We start from the raw sequence: 24277 nt of genomic DNA on the forward strand, positions 1-24277 counted from the left end.
GAATTATTTCTCTTATGTCACCATGGAAATAGAAAGGTCTGTGAGCATGCTGCCTGACTTCTACGGTCTCTGTGACTGAGATTTTCAATTTTTGCTTGAATTATCATATTTAAACTCTTTCTGCTCCACAGCTAATGGAAAAAGTCAATTGGGGAGTATTTCCCATGCGGTGGGACAGTTCCAACTTTACAGCGTGACATGTTATCCTCTCAGCAGAGCGTCCAATGAGACCGTGTCCCATCGCACTGCAGAAGCGTGCAAATTAATAACTGAACCTCTGCAGATTCAGTTTGTTATGCACTTGGGCTAACTACACAAAAGGAGAGCGGTTTGAAGAGTTGACAAATGGGAATAGAAGCTGAAGCCTTGCAGAGAAGTGAAAGGACATAAAACGCTCGTTACAGTGATGTGCACAAGTTAACTCTTTGGGAATTTTTATGTGGTTCCAGAGTGAGTGTGCCCAGTCTCGTTGAGTGGCTAAAAGTTTCTCTTGCACAGGGTAGGTCGATGAATTTTCAGTGACTCAGCTGCCACAGTCGCCCAAAGAGACCTGACACTCACCTCGCCATTGATCTCCACCTCCTTCTCCCCAGTCACTTTCCCTTGATGTGGTGTAGTGAGCCCAGCACTCCACGTGTGAGCCAGCTTGATTGTGAGAGGCTCTGCACACCATTTCACCATGTGATGGCAAAGGTAGAAAGAGCTGCTGCTGATATAAGGCTGAACTATTGCCATGTTGCCTTAATTGCTCTAAGACTGGGGTGAACAATTTATTTTAGTTCAGGGACCAAATAAGGACCAGTTTGATCTTGAGTGTATGGGGCGTCGATTGTAAAGTTGCGCATGCTAAAATAACAGCAACTTTGTGTGATTTTGTGTGAGTATTTGTGAATACTTGTGAAATTTGTGATACTTTTTTTTCTTGTGAAAATGTTTAATCTAAATGTGATATCTAAATCTAAATGTTAAATCTAAACGTCACAGGTAAAACTAAATATTTTAATATAGACAATATGCAAATTTACTGGAATCAGCTTTTATTTTGATACTTCCGGTGAATTTGCATACTAGCTAAATTTTTAGTTTCTCCCGTGACATTTAGTTTTAACATTTAGATTTAGATTTAACTTTTAAAGTTAACATTGTTGAGGACCCCCTCGAAAACGAGATGTTCCATCTCAAGGGGCATATCCTCCAATAAATAAATTTGAAATTTGAAATACATTTTATATTTAGATTTAACATGTATATTTAGATTTAACATTTAAATTTATATTTTATATTTAACATTTAGATTTGGATTTAACATTCATATTTAGATTTGATATTTAACATTTAGATTTAGATTTAAAATTGACGTTATATTTTTATGAAAAATAAATATCACAAATATTGCTGTAAATCCGGTCAGAAGTAACATAAAAAATCATACATGTTTTAAAACTTAATTTGTTGCTAAATGTTGCAAAAAGTTGCTGTTTATTTTAGCATGCGCAACTTTACAATCGGTGCTCCATGCAATTGGTCTGCAGATTTTAACATTCATTTCCTTTGTTTAATTTGGAGAAATTTTGTGGAATAATATGAAATAAATTTAGATTTTTTTCAATAATTTGTGATTTAAATGGACTTTGATCATGTGATATAACCATAGAACCCATGGAACTGTTAGCCCTGCAAATATTGCATAGTTTATTGACTTTGTGTATGCAACTGGAGGGACTGAGATATCTACATCTGAATTAGTTGGTAATTTGCTCAATGATTCATGTTTTCTCTCTCATAATGTCAAAATAAATACATGCTGTTGTTAAATGTTCAGATACAGATGTGATGTGTGTTTTACACATTTTTAGTTTTGAATATTAATATTTCAAAAGTCAGTTGTTGCTTATTGAGTTACGAACGGTAACAATGCAAAAAACATTCAGGCAAATTCAGAGCTTCTATGTGGACAAGTAAGGAACCTGAAATGGAACTGATTATCATATGGAACAATATCTCCGTCTAAGCAACAGAGGTGTGGACTCAAGTTACATGACTTGGACTTTAGTCACAAATATGATGACTTTAAACTTAGACACCCAGCTACTGTACGCGTTTTATTTCATTACTTTCAACATCCCCACATTGGACATTCACTCAATGTGCTGCTGTGTCTTTTGATGTGTCACCAGCTCCTCAAAACATAACTTTGATTGACAGGTCTGGTCCACCTTTAAACAAACTGACAGCCAATCTGGAAGCAGCTGAAAACACTAGCAGAGAAAATTATTCTAAAAGTGATATTCTATGAATTTAAAGATTACTGTATATTGTGATTAGTAACTCATTTGGAAAACTTATACCTCGTTCTACTTCCCAGTATGATTATGGTTTGTTTAGTTAACAAAGGTTCTGTGAAAGTTTTAAAATCTAAATAAGATGCTGGATTGATTTGTTTATAAAAGCGTTATATCAGGTTATAGCACTGTTATTTGACAAATATCTACTCTGTTGAAGTAATTCATTGTTTATATCAGTTGAATAAACTGTGAAATGGCACTAGCTGTGGTACATTATGTACTCATGACTTGTTAAGACTTGTAAATTAAAGCTGAGGACTTTTGACTTGACTTGGACTTCAGTGGCTTGACTCAGGATTTTAGTGACATCACTTGAGACTTACCTGAAACTTGAGAAGCCGCGACTTGTTCCCACCTCTACCATAGCAACATTAGTTTGGTACAATCATAAACATTAAATGCATTGAGCCAGTGAGACTAAAATCCACGTATTAGTCCAATGTAGCAAAAATAAATGCGGAAAAGTGCAAAGAAGAAATCCCACAGAACTAAGTGTAGTGACAGCGATGATGAGGGCAAGGCTTAGTTTATTGAAACGTTTCCATGCCACAGCTGAAAAGAAACAAAAAAAAACAAAGTACTATATGATGGATTAACAGAAGTAATGCTGCTAATAATAATATTGCACGCTCTCTTTCACACAGAAGGGATAAAGTAAATGGTTACTGAAGCAGCTGCACAAGGCTATAGCTTCCTCAAAGCTTAGTTTAGTCTGTTTGTTCTTCCTCAATGACAGATCACGCCATAAACAGCAGCTGATGGTTTAAAAAGGAATGACCTTTCTATCGCACACTGCATTGATGTTGTCACTTGAGTGTATCCCACCATACGATGATAGCAATTTAATGTAGAAGCAGGGATTGAGGAGTGGCAAAGTGGACCAAATAAGAAGTCATTCAGCCGCCTTAACAGCATTCAAGATTAAAAGAGCATTTTTAGTCCCTAGTCCATTAAAGTGACTTTTTGTCATATATGCTAAAGTTGTTACTATGCAAGGACAGCTTTACATGAAACTAGTAGTTTGTGTGAAAAAACAGACAGAATGCACCGCGACTGAGCAAAAAGAACCAATCAGAGCCAGGATGGTGTTTGATGTACTGTCTGACAGCTGTTGCTCACAGTCCCCGCCCCTTTCCCAATGCTGGAGCGCCTTCTTTTTTTTTTTTTTTTTACAGTGTATGTTCTGGAGGAGTAGAAGATGAAATGAGCAACTTTTCTGCTTGAAAGGTAATTACTGCTGCTTGATTTACATTATGTTTGATTTAGAATTGTGACATTAGAACTCGGTAGTGCACGTGTTGTTAATTTGCGCGCAGCTATGGAGCTTGTAACAAAAGTATTTGTGTGTGCATAATACAATCCGTGTGTCTGTACATTGGTTTGTGTATGTACAATTATGATTTGTAAACTAAGTTGTCTGTGCGTAATCCAATCTGTGTGTCTGTACCCTGATCTGTGTGTGTGTGTGTTTCAACCCGTGTGTAGAATTATGATTTGTAAACTAAGTTGTCTGTGTGTAATCCATTCTGTCCATCTGTATTAACATCGATATGCGTGTGTCTCCAAACCGGGACATTCTATTGGCTGTCTCTGTGCACGTGACTTTTGGAACACATTTGGCGAATAAGATCTGTAACTTTTTAACACTTGTATCTCATGCAATACCACTAGAAACTCAAACATTCCACTATGTTCACGTTTCCCATCTTTATGTTTTCCTATTTTATTAAGTGTCTTGTTTAACCCAGTGTGTCCAATCCTTAACTGTGTCAATATAGTTTCTTCCTTCCTAGCCTTTTAAACCTCCCCAACCTGTTTCTGTATTGCAAACAGGTCTCTACCTGTCTCTTGAAACTCCCAATATTCTTGCCACCTTTTTCTGATATGTTTCTTAACTAGTGTTCTCCCCTCAGCTTTGCTCAACCTATTATTTGCTAAAATGTCCTATTTCTCAAAGCTTCAATTCCAACATGAGCTGGAACCCAGACAAAACTCACATTCTGACCTGTTTTATGAATTTTATACATTAAAATGTGTATTTTAAAAATCAACTCCTGCTTGCAAGATTTTATTGATAATATAGTTGTGAGTGCTGCCCAGTCACCTGATCCTATCACTGCCTTCCTCACAATTCTAAATTGTTGTATACTGCACTGCCAGTATTATTGCTATTAACTCCACTGCATGCACTGACAGATGGTCTGTACATATTTTCTTAATGTGTACTTCCCTAGCAGGAATATACACTTCTGCTCCACAGTGACCTATATCAGGGTCTTTTGAACAATCGGTAAAAACCAATGTATTACTATTGTGTTTGTCATTTAGATATTTTAGAGATACATATCCCACTTCATGATGTTTCTTTATTCTCTTCAGTTGATTTTTCATCTCAAAATCTACCACTGGCATTGCAAATAACCAGGAAGGGATACTTGACAGTGGGACTATGCTACTAAAAATAATCTGCGTCACTCCTGCCTGTTCACCGATCACATCACCAATACACTCAAAACTATTTACATATATGTGTTCATGCTCCCAACAATCTTTTAATATATTCTTGATGGGATGCGATATTCCATGTCCCCTGATATTTATCCACTACGTTAGTAAGATTTTCAACCTCCTTAGTCTCAGTGGTTGTTCATTCATCTTGACTTGTACTGCTGCAACTGGGGAAGTTTTAAACGCTCCACTACATATTCTTAGTCCTTGACCTTGTTGTACATCTAATTTTTTAAGATGAGTTTCTGCTGCTGACATATAGGCTATACATCTATAGTCTATTGCTGCTGTCATAATAGCCTGATAGATAGTAAAAAGTCATGCTCTTGATGCTCCCCAATCTCTTCCTGAAAGACATCTCAATAGATTATTTACTTTTTTTGCATTTGTCTATCATTTTCCTCTTCCTCTTCTTCTATGTTTTTGGAGGTGGTTTGTTTGGCAAACAACATTTTCTGAATGTGTGTCTCATTAATAAGTTAAAGTTATTTAACATAGTTATATAAAGTATAACCTATAACTTAATTGACTTATAAGTTAAAAAAAAAGTGTCGTATGAAGTTGGCGATTGATTGGACTGGGTCTGTCACTTAGTACCAGCGACCACTGCTGGTTTCTAGCGGTATTGCACGAGATACAATTCTTGAAAAGTTACAGATTGTATTTGTCAAATGTGTTCCAAAAGTCACATGCACAGAGACAGCCAATAGAATATCCCGGTTTGATGACACACGCATATGGATGTTAATACATTACACGCAAACAACTTTGTTTACAAATCCTAATTCTACACACGGATAGAAACACACACACACTTATCAAGGTACAGACACACAGATTGTGTTGCGCACAATAATAGCTCCATACGCAGCAGCCTCCGTGTGGGCTGCTGTAAGTGACACTGTGTTGTTGCTGCTGCTGCTAGATTAATGTGTGCACATTGAGAGAGAGAAGTGCTGCAGGATAATGTTTTTAACAGAGCATGTTATATTACTGTGATGTTGCTGTCGGGCTAACGTTAGCTTGTTAGCTCCTCTGAGGGAGGGACTTTGGAAAGTTTGGGGGCAGGGTAAGAGGGCAACGGGGAGGGAGAGTGAGAGAGGGACTTCAGAGTTGCAGACTGCACCTTTAAGTAAGTATTTCTCAAGTGCTCTGACTTTGTAACCCACCATCAACGCCGAATAACGACAACCCGTCTCCTAAATCGTGGGAAATGTTGTATGTTTTGTATTCCTATATCTGAAAAGATTAAGAGGTTTGTTCTTATGCATTTCTGAACATCACCTTCATAGTCCATTAGGTTTGAATTGTGTTTGTTATAAATCTGAATTTTCTCTTCATTATGTTGGGGTAGATTCTTCTTGAATACAAATACTCATATGAAGCTGATATGTTTGGGTTGTTGAACTGTTGTAGTGATGGTTATCAGCCAACCAGGTTATTTTATGGAATATAACAGTTTCATTCAAAATCGACAGATCAGAATATTAAATAGGGCCATAATCAGCTCGTCACAGCATCCATGCAGCAATAACTTGCACAGAATAACAGTGAAAGGAAATACAAAGAATAATTAGTATAAAACCATTCTATTCCATGCCGAATGTTGAATCCAGCATAGGGATGTGGACCACATTCTGCAATGATCCGGAACTTTTGGCATTCTTCTGGCCCATACAGAATAGATGTGAGTCTGACATATGATGCTGCAAATGTAGGCTAGTTTTCTTGAAACATATTTGGGGCGGTTTTGGCTGAATTATGGCAGGTTAGCATCGACTAATCTGAATGTGAGCCAAAAGTGGTCCCAACTCCATATACTGTACAGTGTATCCTTTCTATTTGGTCTGTTCTTGGCTGACATCTAGCATTGTGATGGCTTGGTTGTGAACAGGTTTTGGCTCAAATGCCATCATTCTATGCCGTATGTGGGCCGGATGAACATGCCAGATATGGACCAGAAGAATTTTGTTATCTGGTGTTCAATTAGGTCGGTGGTATTAAAACTTTTCCTGTTCCGCCCACCTTTGGATGGTGTCATATTTTCACCAACCACCTCCCTCTCCTTTGAAATCTTTAAAAACTGTTTCACTATTCTTCTTCAAAACTCATGAAAATAGTATAGAATGTGCATTCGTATATTTTAGTACATAAAAAAAGTTTTTCCTGCGGTCCCTGTTATGATGTCAAACACAGTTTGAGAACCACTGAATTAGTTATTTGCTCTTGAGATGATTCTCCATGCTTTGTAAGCAAGATTTTACATATAGAGTAAAATCAGGGTGTCATCGTTGGCCGATAGTAGTACTGTTACTTGATTGAAATTGTACAAGTACAGATAAGTCGTACATAAAATACTCAAGTACAAGTAAAAAGTAGCTTAATTAGATAGTACTCAAAGTAAAAGTTACTATAGTAACTTTCACCCCCATGCTTATTTTTGGTAATAAGTCTTGCCACAGTTACTTGCATACAGTAAACATCTCATGTATGAAAAAAGGAAGAGACCAAACCTTGCACAACTGGAACTTTATTTATTTTCCATAAAGGTATCTGTAGAAAATGAAATGTTTGTCAAAATGTAGAATTATTTTAAAAATAAAATAAAACAAATAAATTCAATTGAAAATTTGAAAAAATATATCAGTCTCTGACATATAGCTAAATTTATTAACTCTAAAACTGTGAAAATGACAGGCCTTTAATGCTGTTTTGGTGCGGTTTATTTATTTATTTTTCGTAGTTTCACAATGTCCATTGGGTACTTCAAAACAAAACTAAATATAATTTACTCAGTAATGGTTGGGTGCAGAAATATAACAAATTACTTTATCATAGACAATCAAAGCGCTTTACAGAATGAAGGCATTATTCTTTCACTCCACACTTAATGGCGGTAAGCTACAATTTTGGCCACGGAAGCGAGGCTGCCATACTTTACTTCTTTTAAAACGTACTTACAAGTAAAATGACTGATTCTGAAATTAACTCAAAAAAGTAATAAAAGCAACTAAATTACAGTATCGTGAGTACTTGTAATCAGTTACTTTCACCTCTGTGTACTGTATAGCCCACTTGAAAAGAACATGGGCCAAATATGACCCATTATTTAACTTGAATATGTTACAGCCCGGGTTTAAAACTTTTCTTTTTTCTTCTGCAGTATGAGATTGGACAATTAGGACACACGCACCCACTCACCTATACACGCACGCCCACACGTTACATATTGGATTTTTCCCATTCACTGGTTGATCTTAATGAGTTTGTCACAGCACCTTAAACACTTGCGCACGTACACAGCAGCTCTCGGAAACGCGTGCGTCCACCCAGACGCGTCATATCAGAAACGTTACTGTAACACCACCTCCTCTGTTGTCAGCCTGAATAAGGATCAGGCGATTGGATGCTATATTTATGATGTATTTCACCGTCACATGAAAGTTGGCAAAGGCGCAGCGTGTTTATCCTGCACCAGCTGCTCCAAATTGTTTGACACGCTTTATAAACTCAATCATTCACCGGAACATTTGGATGATTTTTTTTCCCCCATTTTTAGATTAGGAGGAGACGGAGTGTTTTTTTTTTGCTTTTCACAGGTGGAAAATCTCCCCGACACTGAAGTCTGGAGCGGGAAAAGAAAAAAAAAGAAAACTGACGTCAAACAATCGAGAAATGCATGGTTTCAGCCGCAGCGCAGCGCACTATGACTGCTGTGTGCTGCCTTCTTCACAGCCTCTAATCTGCTGCCCACACCTTTCCCTCCAGTTCACTGGCGGTGTATCTCTCCCCTGATAAAGACGCTGCGCTGCGACGTGTTTAACATCAATCACACGCATGCGGGCAACGCGCACGGGGCGCACAGTCCAGTCCGGTCCTCTCCGTCTATCTAAGCTTTCTCGCCTCCGGGCGTGGGAAACGCGCGTCTCCATGCACGCTGGTATCCTGCAATAATATGATCCAATCTTTCATTTACTGAGTGATTCTAAGGGACGTTTGTTGTTTTTTTTTTTGTTTTTTTTGACCCGCGTTACACGCAGTCTAAAGTTGGGACTCCAGACTTTCAGAACCACTTTTCTGTAGACAGCGCTCGCAATGGGTTTTTGGAGAGAAGGCGGCAGAGGATGCACGTAAAAAAAAAAAAAAAAAAAAGCTTCCAGGATTCTCACCACCACAAACTGCATTTAGATTTTTTTTTTGTTTTTGTTTTCTTTGCAAAAGGAATCTTCAACTTAATGCAAATAGATGCACACAAGAAGATATAGGATATCTGCCTCCGACATGGCTCACATCCTCCTTTATTAAGAGGATTGTTGGAAGAGAGGAGATTCAGGTAAGTTAAAAAATGCGAGATGGATCTTTTGAGCAACAGCAACAATGTAAATGTATAATAGTATGCACCTATCAAGTAAAGCATATCAAGGGTGTTTTTTTTTAAAAAAAAAAACAAATTTTAACACTGACTTTTCCTAGTAATTGTTTGAATTGGCTTTAAAAAGCGTACAACGCCCTGGATGATGGGGAGCGCATTGATTGTTTTTACGCGCAGAGCTTTTATTGTTCGGTTCGCTGCGCTGCAGTGGAGCTCCAAGTCTCAGCAACACACACACACACACACACACACACACACACACACACACACACACACACACACACACACACACACACACACACACACACACACACACACACACACACACACACACACACACACACACAGAGAGAGAGAGAGAGAAAAGCAAAGAAAGACTCCATGTTGAAAGTGCTGGAGCTGCAGGCTTGTATGACACTGACAGACATGCATGATGAGGACAAAAAAGCAGAAAATCAATACTTGAACGTGATTTCAGGTTTTTGTTCTTAAAGACATCAGTAAAATAAAAGATGAGGAGAAAGAGAGCAGCTCGTTATCATGCCCACCCCCATCCCCACCTCCAGCATCGTGTCTCCCCCTCTCATTCTCCAAAACAAGTTGAGTCATGCAGGGAGGGGAGCACCCTGGTTGGGTGCTACTGTTTGGTGTGTGTGCATGTGTGTGTTTCATCGATTGTCACACACTGCTGTGCAGATGTGTAACCCAGTGGCAGCAGAAGAGAGATCTGAGACAGTGTTAATTTTGCTGTTGTGAGACAAACACTATGTGCTGTGCTGTGTGCACCCCAGAGGAAACTTTAAAAGGTTCCTTAGTCATGCACGGCTGTAGTGTAGGGCTTGTTGTGCGCTTGACAGGACTGTAGTGTATATAATATTATATTGTTATAGGAGCATAGAGCAGGATTTGAGAAAAAAATAAACATTCATTTTAAGTCTTTTAATGCTAATGAGTGATGAGGCGTTCAAAATCAAAAAGAATGAGCCCACACACATTTCCACATATTGCTTTGAACAGACTGTGTGATGCAATTCCCCACGTAGTTCTGTGGACGTGACGTCAAATGATGCTGATGCGCGTTCTCGACGGCTTGGAGAGGCAAGAAGAAGAAGAAGAAGAAGAAGAAGGCGGCGTTTTGGTGATTGAAAACTGAACTTTTTAAAAACTAACTTCAGAGTGGAAGTTATTGAAAACGCTTCACCCTCCGTCTCCGTGTAAACAGGGAAACCAACACTTTCTGTGTCACGGGCATGCGCACTGCTTCAGAGCCTCAGAGGCTAGCTTTAATCAGACCTACAAAGTTAGACTTGACCTGGCTCGTAGCTGTCAGACAACGGCCTGAACCCAAATAAAGCTGATCCCTCTTTAAGCCTGATGTAAACAGTGGTCGTTATGAAAACATTGCTGTGAGAATGCGGAATTTTTTGGAAACAAACACGGAAACGGAAGCAAAACTTTGTCGTGTAAACAGGGGCGGACCGAACTTATATTGTTTGCTTCTACAGAGGTCTTGCAGTTAGAGTGCGGATCGAGCCGTATTTTTTTGTCCAAGTTCAACTCAAACCCGACAGAGCAAAACCGAACCGGGCCGGCATTTATTCAGATATTCATATCCGAGCCCGACCCAAAACTGACAGTTAAAACCTTTTTCAATCCTAATGCAAATGACATATGTCTGTTCGTTTGCGCTGATGCGCATGGCGTAACAAGCGAATGTAATAGTGCAATAATAATAATAATAATAATAATGCATTTTAACTGGAACAGTGCCTTTTAGGTCACCCAAGGCCACTTTATAAAGCATTGTATAAAAACCACAATAAAAGTTAAGCTAAAACAATATAGAAACCTAAATAAAAGTTAAGCTATTGGTAGTGCGCGCAAGAGACCCACTGGATCTATTTACATAATCCACGTATCAAAACTAAGGATTTTTCATGGTGACTTAAGTTGTTTCTTCCCCCGTGGAAGATGTTAAAATCAAATCCTACAGAATGAGTAACTGTGTCTCATCCTGCTCATCTTTAGGAAGGTAAACTTACTGTCCCATTTTCCAAGGTATTTACACAAGTTCTTTTTTTTTTTTGGAGAAACGCCGTCTTATCTTCATCATCTCTGTTCTTAGTGGTTTCCGGGTTTGTTCCTGTTGTCGGCACTAATCTTGCGAGAACTGCCACCCAGGCCACTGCATGTGGCAGTTCTCGCGAGGCTAATGACAGCGTTCAGTTTAGAGAGGCAGAGTAATGTTTTTATTTATTTATCTTTTTATTATTATTACATTAAAATACAGGGTATTTATGGGCGAATACTAATATGGGAGGATGGCAGGAAAGAGGGTAAAATACAGCCAAAATGGGAGAATTGACGGATATGTGTCAGCTGCTTTGCCGTGAAGAGTTGACGCGCGCTCCCGTGACGGCTTGTCTGAGCTCTCCAGTTATCGTAATGGCTGTCGTGTCACTAGAGTCTTATTTATTCATCCTGACCTATGCTCCTTTAATTGGCACAAACACACAAAAACCCCTCAATGTTTCAGCAAAGCTTCATAATAGACGCTCGTTGAAAGTATGGTTTTAAAAAATGGCTTTTATTTGTAGGTTGCTCCCCCAGGTACATTTGTGTGGGACTGGTAATTAGCTGTGTGCTTCCTTACTCCCAAAGCTTTTATACACGTGGGGAGGTGCAGATATGATTACAGCTGACCATACAAACCCATTATGTGCATTACTCCTGAACTTGCAGCCAAGGATGGGGAAATGGTCTTAATATCAGTGGCTAATTATTTCCAGAGTGTGACTCAGCAAAAGGAAGATTTTAATTTGCTCCTAGCTATGGCTCCATGTTGGGTCTCATGTTGGATTACTCCTGTTGGCGTGTGTGTGTGTGTGTTGCTGCAGTGAATGACTGCTTACCTGCTGGTTTTAACGAGAGAGCTTCCTCGAACAACCCTGGAGGAAGATTGGGAGGAATATTGGGTTGAGATTGTAGCTGGTAAAGTTGTGAGGATTATTCAAACTGAGTCAGATTTAGCTTTTCTTTCTGAGCAAGTGCTGACTGCAGTAGATTACTGCTTTGCCTGCTGCTAAGATCTCTTTAATATTTGATGGGCTGCAGTGTTTGACAGCTACACCTGACTGAGTTTTAGTCATAGTTTTTTGACTAAAATGTCATCAGGTGTCTAGTTTTAGTCAACTAAATGAAATTAAGATTTTAGTCGACTAAGGCTATGTTCACACTGCCGGTCAATTCCGATTTTTTATTTTTTTTTGTTGCCCATATCTGATTTTTTCATGTCTATGTGAACAGTACAATTGCAAATTTTTCAAATCTGACCCAGGCCGCATCCATATGTGGATATAAATCTAATACTTTTCCTGATATTTTGCAATGCAACTGCTCACTGAACGGCCAGGTCGCATTCTATCTAAAATGCGATAGCGTCGTAATTCTGTATCCCAGACGGAGCGGCAGGTAGGGGGGAATCCCCTGTGGAGGATGTTAGAATAAAAGTAGACAATGGAAGAAGAGTGTGTTCTTAAAATTAATACATATTTATCATATTATACATAGAAGACACATTTAATGTGTAAATATTAACAAGCACACAAAAAAAAATCAGATTTTTCAAAAATATCCAAATTGAGCATTAAAACCTCGTGTGAACGTTGCCTAATATGTAGCATAATAATTTATGCATTTTTTAATGATCAAATTACCATTGATCAAAGTGATATTTGATGGTATTAATGTTTGTAAATACACACAGAGATTGATGTGATCAATTATTAAGAACACATGAGCTGTCTTACATCAGCAAACACAATCAGCTTACTTCCTATTGGATCAATTACTGGCTTGTCCCACCTTTCACACAACAAATGTAGTTTGGATTCAATACCTTTCAACAAAGAAACTGAGTGTATCAATATGGGCCACATTTTTATTAGGAGCACATTTGGGGAAAATATGTCAGGCCCTGATACTTTTTAACATATTCTTTTCAGGAAAAAATGTATCCTCTGAAATTTCAAGTGTGTATTGCTTAATAAAGCAGAAAAATTTTAGCTTTCTAGTTCTGCTAGTTTTTGTTGTTGTAATGCAGGTTCGATTGATGATTTTCGACACTTTTCATTTTCACTCCGTTATCATCAACCGTATCCATGGAAACCCGAGAAGAACTTTTTGATGACATTTTTGAAAAAAGCAATTAAGGACATTTGGTATTACGACTGGAACCATTGAGTTGTACCTCACTAAGTGATGGCTATGACTTAAGAAAAAATCGGTTCGGCAATATGTCCCCGCACGATTATCGTATCAATCCAAAACATTTCCAAATCAATTTTTTAATCATGTTTCTTTATGAAAAAATGTAATCATGCAAACATATGCATAGCATGTAAACACCTGGGCACTAGGTGTCAGTAAAACACATAAGCCGTTGTTAAACAACCTCATTCCTCAATAAATTTTAGCTCAGAAGTTGATTGCACTTTATTAACATACCGTGCACTTTTATAGATGTATACTTTTCTGTAAAAAAAAAAGAGAGAAAATTAAGGAACCTAACAGAATCCGAATCTGTTGTGGAAGTTAAAGTTAAACTTTTGTAATTTGACACTTTAAAGGTCTCATGTCATGCTTTTTTTCACCCATCTCCATTTGTTCTAAAAACTCGCCTGTTTTCCAGAGTTTTAGCCTCTGAAAAGTCACTTTCTGAGCAACTCTACACAAACAGGCTGATTTGCGGCCTACTTCTGCATATTCATGAGTGGGCGTGTCTATAGACGGGACACTAACTTCCTCCTCCCCGCACAGTGACGTAGGGCCAGAGGGCGGCCCGCCCTCCTCCCACCCACTCTGTACCTGAGCTCATGCTGCTGTATAAACACGAGACAGCGCGTGGGGGTGGGGCGTTCGCCGGTACATACATAGGTAGACTGTAGAAATACATACATAGCACTGCGCGAAGGACGCTGACATACTCACCTTCGTGGGCGTGTGTCTGTTTACATGTCAATCATGGCAGAGAGCTTCCTGGAGGCGTGGCTTCTCCAGCTCAGTGCCGCGTCAAATTCGTCATCAAAGTGGGAACGGGTCATCAAATTGGAGCGAGGTGTTTGGTCTCACCCTGCAGTAAGAAAGGAGCAAATCACCCTCTAACTAACGATTGAGGGAATCAATGAAATAAACATTCTGGGCTTGTGTATGACGCACAAATAGCACTTTTATGATATTTAAAGCACAGAAAAGTCGATTTTGCTTAACATTGGCCCTTTAAACTACCTCACTTCTCAATAAATTTTAGCTTCGAAGTTGATTGCACTTTATTTTCATAAAACATACTGGGCACTTTTACCTTTCTGTGGTAACGGCGTGGAAATACCATCATCATTCATCACCATGTGAAATAAAAATGAGGAAGATTCCAGGACTGCTGCTATGCTGGTCATACGGCACAGCTAACATGGAACATTTTGCCCAAATATTTTGATATAGTTTTCATTCAAATGCATTTTTCTTCATTATTCATAGTGTTATTGTTGCTTGATAAAATGTAGTTTTTCTGTTAGTTAACAAAATGAACAGTGATGGGCTGGGGTCTAAGTGATAAAAAAAGATATGTAGCATTGTTTCATGCTCTGCTTTATAGTGCTTTAGTGCCCACCAGCAAACTGCAGATTAGCCTAGCTGTTTAAAAGCAATACAAATAGGTCTTGACATTTAATAATGCTGACATTAGGGCCTATATCGATAAACGATACACATTATTTCGAAGGAAAACAGAAAGAATCAGAGCGATAGAGGGACAGCCATCGTGGCCACTCCCAGGTATTCTCTGCTTCTACTGTAGCTGCGACACAGATCCCTGCAGAAATGCACAAACCTGTGCATTCCTTCCCAAAAACAACCTATTGGTCAAATTCCCATGAGATTTCCCTCCTTCCATTTGCCTTTTTTTGTTGAAACACTTGAGCTTGGATTGCTAGGGATATGTTCCAGCTTCACTTTCCTTCCAGCAGACGCCATCTGCTCACTGAGGAGCTTTCCCCAAACAGTTCCATGATAAAGGCAGGGGAAATGTAAAACATGGCCACACTACAAACACAGGATTTATATATATAAAAAATAAATACCAGGTAGCCAAAAGTGAAAATGAAAAAGTGAACGTTTACCATGAATCCTTGAGAATTTGATGCCCTTATGATATATTTTGAGAACATAATACAGAATATTCAGGAGATAAAACCATTAAAAAAAAACAGAAAAGAAAATACAGTAACAGTTTTGTCTCAAATTATACAAATTGGATTCAAACATGCTTTTCAAATTTTGAGTAATTCATTTTCTAATAGGAGACTTTTGTTGGCTAGTGTCAGTTCTGTTACTTGGATTCAGACATATGATTAAGTCTTGCACTCTGCTTCACACTTACTATCCATACACAAAAACAATGACAAAAAGATGCAGAAGAATATTGTGTACTTCCGCACTCATCACACACACTCATTCCTCACAGGAAGGCATTGTGTGAAATGAAGTGTGAAATGAGTGCACTTATCATCCGCGCAGTCCGTTACGCACATTATCTTACACCAGGGTTCGAGAGCATCTCCGATTTTTAAGTGTCAATTTTTTACGGTGTTAAATTTACCTTTTCCCCGAGTCTATCGATGCCCCCTGCAATGTTTGAGTCTATTAGTTCACATGATGCATGCTGAGATGTCAGCAATGGGTGAAATTGTTTCTCATTCATGCTTTTAGACAGTGGTGGTTCTGACACCAATTACTCCCTGGGCGGGCAACCTCAATACTTTCACAATAGAACTGAGCCAAAATGAAATGCAATTATTTATTACAAGTAATGTAACGTAAGCTTTGTAAACTGTGCATAGCTTAGTAGACTGTTATACACATTTAACATTTTCAACTGTTAACATTCAAGAAAACCATATACAAAACAATAGTATTTTACAAAGTAGTGCAATTTAAAGCTTCTGAATTCTGTATGGCTTAGTGTACTGTCATAAAAGGTTAAATAAAACATAATAATACAAATTATTATGGGAATAAAAAGTATTCTTATAAGGGTAAGATTAAAAAAAAAAAAAATTACAAAAACTAAAAGGTGTTTTGTACACAACTACACAATATAACTACAAATCAACCCAAAAACACACCCGAAATTGGGTTACACTTTTTTTTAGTGCTTTGTTGAAACTAAAAACATACTTGTCTTGCCTTGCTATGGGCACAGTCACATTGGCTGTACATCTTATACAGCTTTTTTTTTTTGTTACCATCTGCACCTGAAATGCATCAAATGGTAGAAAGACACCTCTGACCCCTTGCAAACTATCCTGGTGGAAATTTTCCATAAGGCTGCAGAATTTATTGGTGTTAATTGAAAAGCCACTTTTAAGCTGTTGTTGTCATTTGTTGTCTATTTACTATTTATTTATTTATTTTTTTTGGGTGGGGGGTAGGGATGGGGGGGTTGTTTTTTAAAAAGCAAAAAAAAAAAAAAAAAAAAAGGAAAAACATCAGTTCATTTCAAATATAAGATAACAACAATAAACAGTATTAACAGGGGATCCATGCACTTTCAGTAATGGCTGTTCTCATTGCAGCTTTACAATTTGTGTTTTCCTTTTGAATGCTTAAAGCTTTTTTTTTTATATATATATTCAAACAATGTGGTTTCCACGCTGGTTTTGCATCATTAATAATGCAAGTGGATGTATTTGGAATTAGCCATTTGAAAATCTCACAAAATAAAGTAAAGCCCCTGATATTTGCCGTTGAACCTACATATTCAGATCACACAGCTTGTCTACCACTGTGCTCACCTGGGAATAAGAAAAGCCTCAAACCAATGTATATGCAGACAGCACCTGTGTGAAATGCAATAACGGGAAGCAGCTAAAAATATTCTGTTCTCAGCAGGAAATTATAGCTGTCATATATAAGGGAGCTGCAGAGGTTTGTGTTTTTGGTATACACTGAGGGCAGAGATGAGAACTGTTGACTGTTATTTTTAATCATGATCACCTGTGATTTCTCCTCTTATTATTCTCAGGTATTGAGCAACATGTGCTGATTTCAGTGATTCTCCTGTATTGCATCAGCCTGTTGAACATTTGGAACATATAATAGTCATTAACCCTCTCATATCCTTGGGGTCAATTTGACCCCACTCAATGTTTATCATTCAAAAACCAATATGAGACATTAGAACAGGAAACATTGAGTTGTACCTCAGTACAACTAGTGATAGCTATGACTAAAAGTGTAGGAAAAAATGATTTCGGCAATATATCACAATATTTCACCACATGATTATCGTATCGATCCAAAAAAAAGTCAAAATAGAAATTTTAAATCATGTTTTTTAATTGCGCTAACATGTGCATATTAATATTCTCAGAACTTTCCCACACCATAGGCATGGATGTGTATGTGTGTGTATTCATACTGTACTTTTATGGGCTTTAATGTTGTTAATACATTTGAGAAGATCTGGATGAAAACTATTCATGATAAATTATTTCTAAGTTTGGCCTGATGGTGGCGCTAGAGAACAGGTCAAAGTTTCATTATCAAGGGGTTATTTTTGTATTTAACAAATAACCAAAGTGCCTGACACTAAAATTTGGTCAGCAGTTTTCTGAAAATCATTTTCTGGAGGCAGATATCCTTGGGGTCAGATTTTGATCTATAAAAAATATTGTAAAAAATGTACACAGTAACACTTAAGGGGATCATTCTTACCACTTCTTAAGGGTTGGGGAGGTGACGATGAGAAAAATCCACTAGTATTCATTACACCGGTCGTAGTGAAAATGACAAGTGTATCATTGTGTGGAATTCAATTACTCTACGTCTGGAAAACAGCAGCCCGTAGAGTGTTGAAATGAGTCTTTCTTTCACTGTCTACCCAAACAGTTCATGGCTGCACATTTTTCTCTGTCTGTTATCTGACCAAGAGTGACAGGCAGCTTCACGTAATGGTTTATTTATTTAAACTGCTTGCTTTATTGTTATTATTTATCATACATCATATAGGAGGGCCAAATAATCACACAAATAGCATGATTATCATACACCTCACCATGCTGTCGATGATTATGCTGCACACAAGATGGACCCTGTTTGTGCTCCACTGAACTTATACTGTAACCATCTCTAACATTACATATGACACTCATTTAAATTAAGTGTTGACATGGTTTTTTCCCCCATTGTGAATAAATACCATCATTTCTTATTTAAAATGTATGTTTTGTTACCTTCCAGCTTGGTTTTAAGCCCGACTTTTGTAATCATATAGGCAATTAACTCATTCACTGCCAGCCATTTTCAGAGCAGCCAACCCCATACTGCCAGGCATTTTAGATGATTTTCACTGATTTTTTTAAGACCCACAGAATATGTTGTACTATGACAAACTGAAAGATTACTCTCTACTTTCATCAGAAAAAATAATTTTGTTTCTAGCTTGTTTTGTTCTTCCGTAATCAGCAGTTGAATAGAGTGAATTTAGTGACACCTCAACATTAGTTTCCTACTATAAAACAACAGACCAGGCTTTTGATGGCAAAATTATTATTATTATTTTGCTATCTATGTCAGAATTGAATGGATTTCTTACTGTATTTTGGCATTCCTCCAAGTCTCTCCCCCCGTCAGTCTCCCAACACGCAACTTCCTCATCCTCCCGGACATGTGTCACCGCTTGCCTCATTTTTTGATCTTTTTCCCTCACCATCGCGACACTCTTAACAGTCCACTTAGTTTCACACATTCTGTGGTTGAGTGTGAGCTAGTGGGAACTTAAGCATCAACTCTGTAGCGCCATTTTCTGTCTTGCAAACTCCTTTCCTCTCCCTCTGAGCTTTGCCCATCACAGGTGATTGCTCATACAAAGGAGCGCTGCTGCCACCTACATGTCACTAGTTGGTCATTACATCATTGTATAAACTCGATATTCACAGGAGAGCTTCGTCACACTGTCTTCTAGTAGCAACCCCAGCCGAAAAAACATTTTGGCAGTCAACGTTACTAAACCAAAATACGTCGTTAGACGTCTTTGGCAGTCAATGAGTTAATTCTCATTATTGCACTATGATGTTGTTATAAATTACAAAAATATAGTGTTATATTCGTGGCACAATCCTATGTGGGCAAAACAAATTATGTATGCTAGATCAGATTCTGTAGCATAGAGCGAAAGAATAATGCAATGCAAAGGGCTTTGAGTGTCGAAAGGCGCTATACAAAATCAGTTATTATTATTATTATTATTATTAGTCATCAGCTCACACTCAATACTGCAGATCTAAACAACTATCTCACAATTATCTAACCAATCAAAACACTGGAAAAACAAAAAATGGCACCGGTAATATTCAGTCGGCCTTGATTTCTTTTTGGCTTTATTATTAAAGCAACACCGTGTAACTTTTGGCCATTAGGGGCGCTAGACCTGTAACTTTCATGTCAAGCGCCCCTAGTGGCCAGAGGCACCACAGCACTGTCGCAAAAATCAACAGTCAGTCAGTCGGGCCAGCCTTTCTTGTCTTTTGATTGTGTATGCAGACAGTAATTGACCTGTTGGTTGGAATGGATGAATTGAACTTTGTTGGACTTTGCTGCTCTGCAAAAGCTGTGAACACCACCTGCTTTCAGCTATAAATATACTCTATAGACGCTCCTGCTTTCTTTATATTAAAGCAACGAGGGATGATACCTTTCAAAACAAGCTTCTGAGTGACAATTCCAACCTTTTACATCTTTTTTTTTATAGAAAATTATCTTCAAATTATTGATCTTAAAGGCCTACCCTGTGCATTCATCTGACAAAAATGAGCAGCTTTAATTAAAAACTGTTCAGCACTGTGAGCTTTTAACATTATGAGATCTTCCATTGCTCGACCTCTGATTGGAGGCTTCTTTGTCAATCAAATTTTGTTCCAGTGTTCTGATTGGTTCATAGTTGTAAAGATGTGCAGTCATGGAAAAAAACAAAAACAACGCTTGTGTTCGAAATGTCATACTCCGTACTATACTACAAACTCAATGAGTATATGTTGTCTACTATATACCATAAGTATGATTAAGATTATGACCAATGATGACTGTTCCTACTGAAGTATATTTCATTTTAAGCAAGAAAGTGACCAAGTAGAATATCAACATGTGGTCATTTGATCTATAAAACTCATGTATACACATTTCATTTTGACATTTTGCAGAGACCCGTCATTGTGCTACTGAGAAAACTTCCAGTTAACTTCAAAACAAAAGCCCTATTCACAAAAGTGTAAAAAAACTAATGGAAGACAAGAACATATGCTTTTGTTTTCAAAAGGGAATTTTTGACTTTTAGCTTGAAGCTGGTCTCAGGACCATTTTACATTTTGCTCTCAGAGGTGTCCAGAAAAAAAAGTAGTAGGTTTAAAAAAAAAAAGAAGTAGAAAGCTAAAACTTGTGGTGAGTTGACGCTACTGCTGCGCGCCGATGACGCGCAACACTTATGGGGCTTTTGGTACATTATATCCGATTGATTGTGGCTTTTCTTCTGTTCATTTTGTAGCACTTTTCTGAGCATGATGTATTTTCTCACCTAGTTTTTATTTGCATGATGCATTTAGTTGAAATCTGGATGACATAGAATTGAGCTAATAGAAAAACCTGACTTTTACAGATATTCACGTATTATTACAGATATTCTTTCAGTGCTAAAGAGGTAAGGAATCCTTTATAAACATGTTTAAAGCTTTAAATCTTTGAGCATATTGTCATCAAAGTGTTCTGAGTGGACAGTGAAGCTATTCTACTTCTCGTGGTTCTGTAAAATTACATTTATAAATCCATGAGCGTGACGCTGGACTTCAGCCAATCAGAGATCTTTCTATGAACACTTGTGCGGGGCCGTGTTGCTCCGGACAGTAACTAGAGTGATACGTGCATTCATGTTAAAGTCTCTAAAAAACCAGAAAATCTCCAATAACACAAGATAAAGTCCATACATTTGTCACTGGTCTATATTGTGAAAAAAGTTTCTATGAGCGTTTCGAAAATATACCGGTATGGGAGAGAGGATTATACGAACAGCAGCTTTAAGAGTAGAAGGCGGCCAGAAAGACAGTAGTATGTGATTTTTGCCCACCGCTCACGCTTCTGGAAATCCCTGCGCTCTCACTGCATCATGGGGCGGTTGAGTATGACTAGTATGCGCTCTGTGCATACTTCAAAATTGTCCCGATACAGAACACATCTGGGTATTTCTTGTGTATTCAATCTTTTCAAACTACATACAACTGAGCGCACTACGTACTAGTTTTGACGTCAAACTGAGTAGGAGTAGTATGTTAGTATGCAATTTCGAACACAGCCAAGAACTTGCGAGCAGGCAGTAACCAACGAGCTTTTGGACTTGAGAGATTCCAAAATGGAAGCATTTATGTTGGCAGTCTTTGAGTGTTCAAACCTACTTGTTCTCATGACATTTTAAACTGCTTGCACAGATTTTTGTAATTGTGGCAACAACAAATAAAATGCAATGCAAACACACTCATGCTGCCTATTTATGTTTGACAAAAACCAGTGAAAATGGGCGGTACTTTGCACTTTTAGCTTGAAGCAGGTCCCAGATGACGACCAGCATCATTAATTTGTAATTTGTCATCTTGCATTAACCCCATGTTTTTCAATTTATTCTCCAAACTGTGTAATCCTCCTATTAAACTGTGGAAAAGTATGTGAACACACCAAAAAGGGACAATAATGGCTTAGATATTGAACTCTTTATATTTGATAAAAACCTGTGAAAAGGGGTAAGTAATAAACCAGCACATGCACTGGCTCGACCCTTTGCACTGACACTGATGCATGATCACTGCTGCACTAATCAACAACCCTCCAGGGATTCATTGTTCTGTTTTAGGCCAGGGTAACCTCCTAAATATCTGCCTACAGTCCCTTATATCCTTCTGTTAATAACAGGCACACTACAGTAATTTGGAGCAAAATACAGTATTTGAGAGACAGATGCTGCTGAAATATTAGCCAAAACGCAACAAGCCCTGTGAACTATAAGTCTCTGCAGTGAAAGATTTATGAGGAGCACTAAAGCCATATATGTCACTGGTCTTAAACACCTACACTATGTACGGCCCTGTTTCCCGGACACAACACATAACACTACATTGCTCGGTGATCGTGCAATTACTTGTTTTGGCATCCACGCCTTGTTGAAGAAAACACAATTATCTGCAATTGCCGTTTGCGTTGTTCCCTCAGATATTGTGTCTTTTTAGACCACACTTAACAGAGCAAAATGCAGTGTTTACTCACTTGAGTAGTGCATCCAGGGATTCCTTAATGTATTCACGGATGGATTTCATCGGAAGCTTGAAAATGTATGATGCTAGAAATTATTCATCCTCTCCAGTAAGTGGAAAAAATTCCAGTAAAACAAAGCATGAGTTTGGACACACGGATGCAGTGATACTCAAATTATGCCCATTATGCATGTGTCCATTATATGTACAGACTCCCACAAAAATGCTTTGCAAGAGTTAGGGAAAGCTTTGCTAAAAAAAAAAAAAAAATGTTTCTCACAGTAATATTTGGTAGATGAGTAAAATAAGTGAAACCTACAGCACAGATGAAACACTACTTCAATATCTGAAGCAGGTTATGGCATAAATTGAGTTCACGTGAGCTTATAAAATCAGAATGTTGGACTAGTTATATCACGGTAAAATTTAGGTAGTTTTTATAGCACATAAAAATGTGTTGTGTAAATAGAATTTGTTCTAACCCCCAGTTTCCACTGGATGCGGCTCCGCTGCGTTACGTCACCACCGTGTCACCGGAGCTGATAGGTTTCCACTTTAGTCTATGTGTTAATTTCCACCGGGTTCGCTGCGGTGCGTGTCTGCTCCTTCCCAGATGCGGTAGTCCGGTGCCCTCCGCCAGATATACGCAGGGCTTGTATTTCTGGCGGACACCGGAGCACGACGCATCAATCAGCACAGAGCAAATGAAGCTAAACAGGAAATTAAGCACGTACTCTGCAATAAAATATCGGGTTACTTTTCAAAATAAAACACTTCAGATTATATTTCAAGTAAATGCATCACCAAAACCTCATAATGTGTAAAAACAAATTCACATCCACTATATTGTTTCCTCTCATACTGCAAACTGCAGAAACTTTGATTTAGTTCATGTTTTACTGGTGCAGTTTTATCTCTTCTTTGTTGGCTGTTACTAAAAATTGTGACAATGACAAAACAGATTGGGATGAAATTTTCAGGAAATGTTGATAATGGGACAAGGAACAGGTGATTCAGTTTTGGTGATGATCTGGATTACCAAAAATGAGAAAATACCAAAAGTTGAATGTAGGAGCTGTGAACGAGCCTGCTCCTTTAAGTTCGGTGGCTTATGGGTAATGTGTAGTGGCTTATGGGTGATGTAGTAGTGGTAGGGAAGTGCATTGTGTGTATGTCCTGCCCGGTACTCGTGCTGTACTTGGCAGAGGCCTGCGCTCTCCGAGTGCTCTAGTTTTAGAAATAGAATCTACTGGTCCAACTTATCCAGTATCGGAGGTGTGGGACCTCAAGGGAGGATCAGTGGCCTTTCTTTAGTGTTTGACGTCAGTGCATCATATCAGAAATAGCTACTGTATGTGGAATGGTGACAGTAATTAGATAATTATTTATCTGGTAAATAGAATTATATACGTTTTTATTAATTACACGACGAGATGTGCCATATGTTTGATCAAGCTTCATAAACAATGATTAACATTCACTCAAAACAATACATCTGGGTATCTAATGTAATTGTGATTTCCATATCAAATAAAGGGAACCTAATCTAATGAGTTTCTCAGAAATTAGTTTTTAGGAAGCTGTTCTGCTTTTCTGTAATTTTCCTACTTATCTAAGGGTGCTTTCACAATGGGCGGAGTATAGATGCTATTTTTATCACCTGGGTTTGGCTCTGTTTGGCTCTCGACTTTGATTGGAAACAGCAG

The 24277-nt window shown here is 38.1% G+C and overlaps 1 protein-coding gene across 2 annotated transcripts in view; it reads left to right on the top strand.

Moving 5' to 3' along the window:
• The first annotated feature begins 3528 nt into the window (after positions 1–3528).
• Positions 3529–24277, top strand: part of LOC114463370 (metabotropic glutamate receptor 4-like) — a 222398-nt gene continuing 201649 nt past the window's right edge. For both annotated transcript variants that reach the window (XM_028446900.1, XM_028446903.1), the window contains exons 1-2: positions 3529–3572; positions 8453–9186. The gene's annotated coding sequence lies outside the window, so the exon portion shown is untranslated. The remainder of the gene's footprint in view (positions 3573–8452; positions 9187–24277) is intronic.

This window comes from Gouania willdenowi, chromosome 5 (genome assembly GCF_900634775.1).
Source record: "Gouania willdenowi chromosome 5, fGouWil2.1, whole genome shotgun sequence".
NCBI lineage: Eukaryota > Metazoa > Chordata > Actinopteri > Blenniiformes > Gobiesocidae > Gouania > Gouania willdenowi.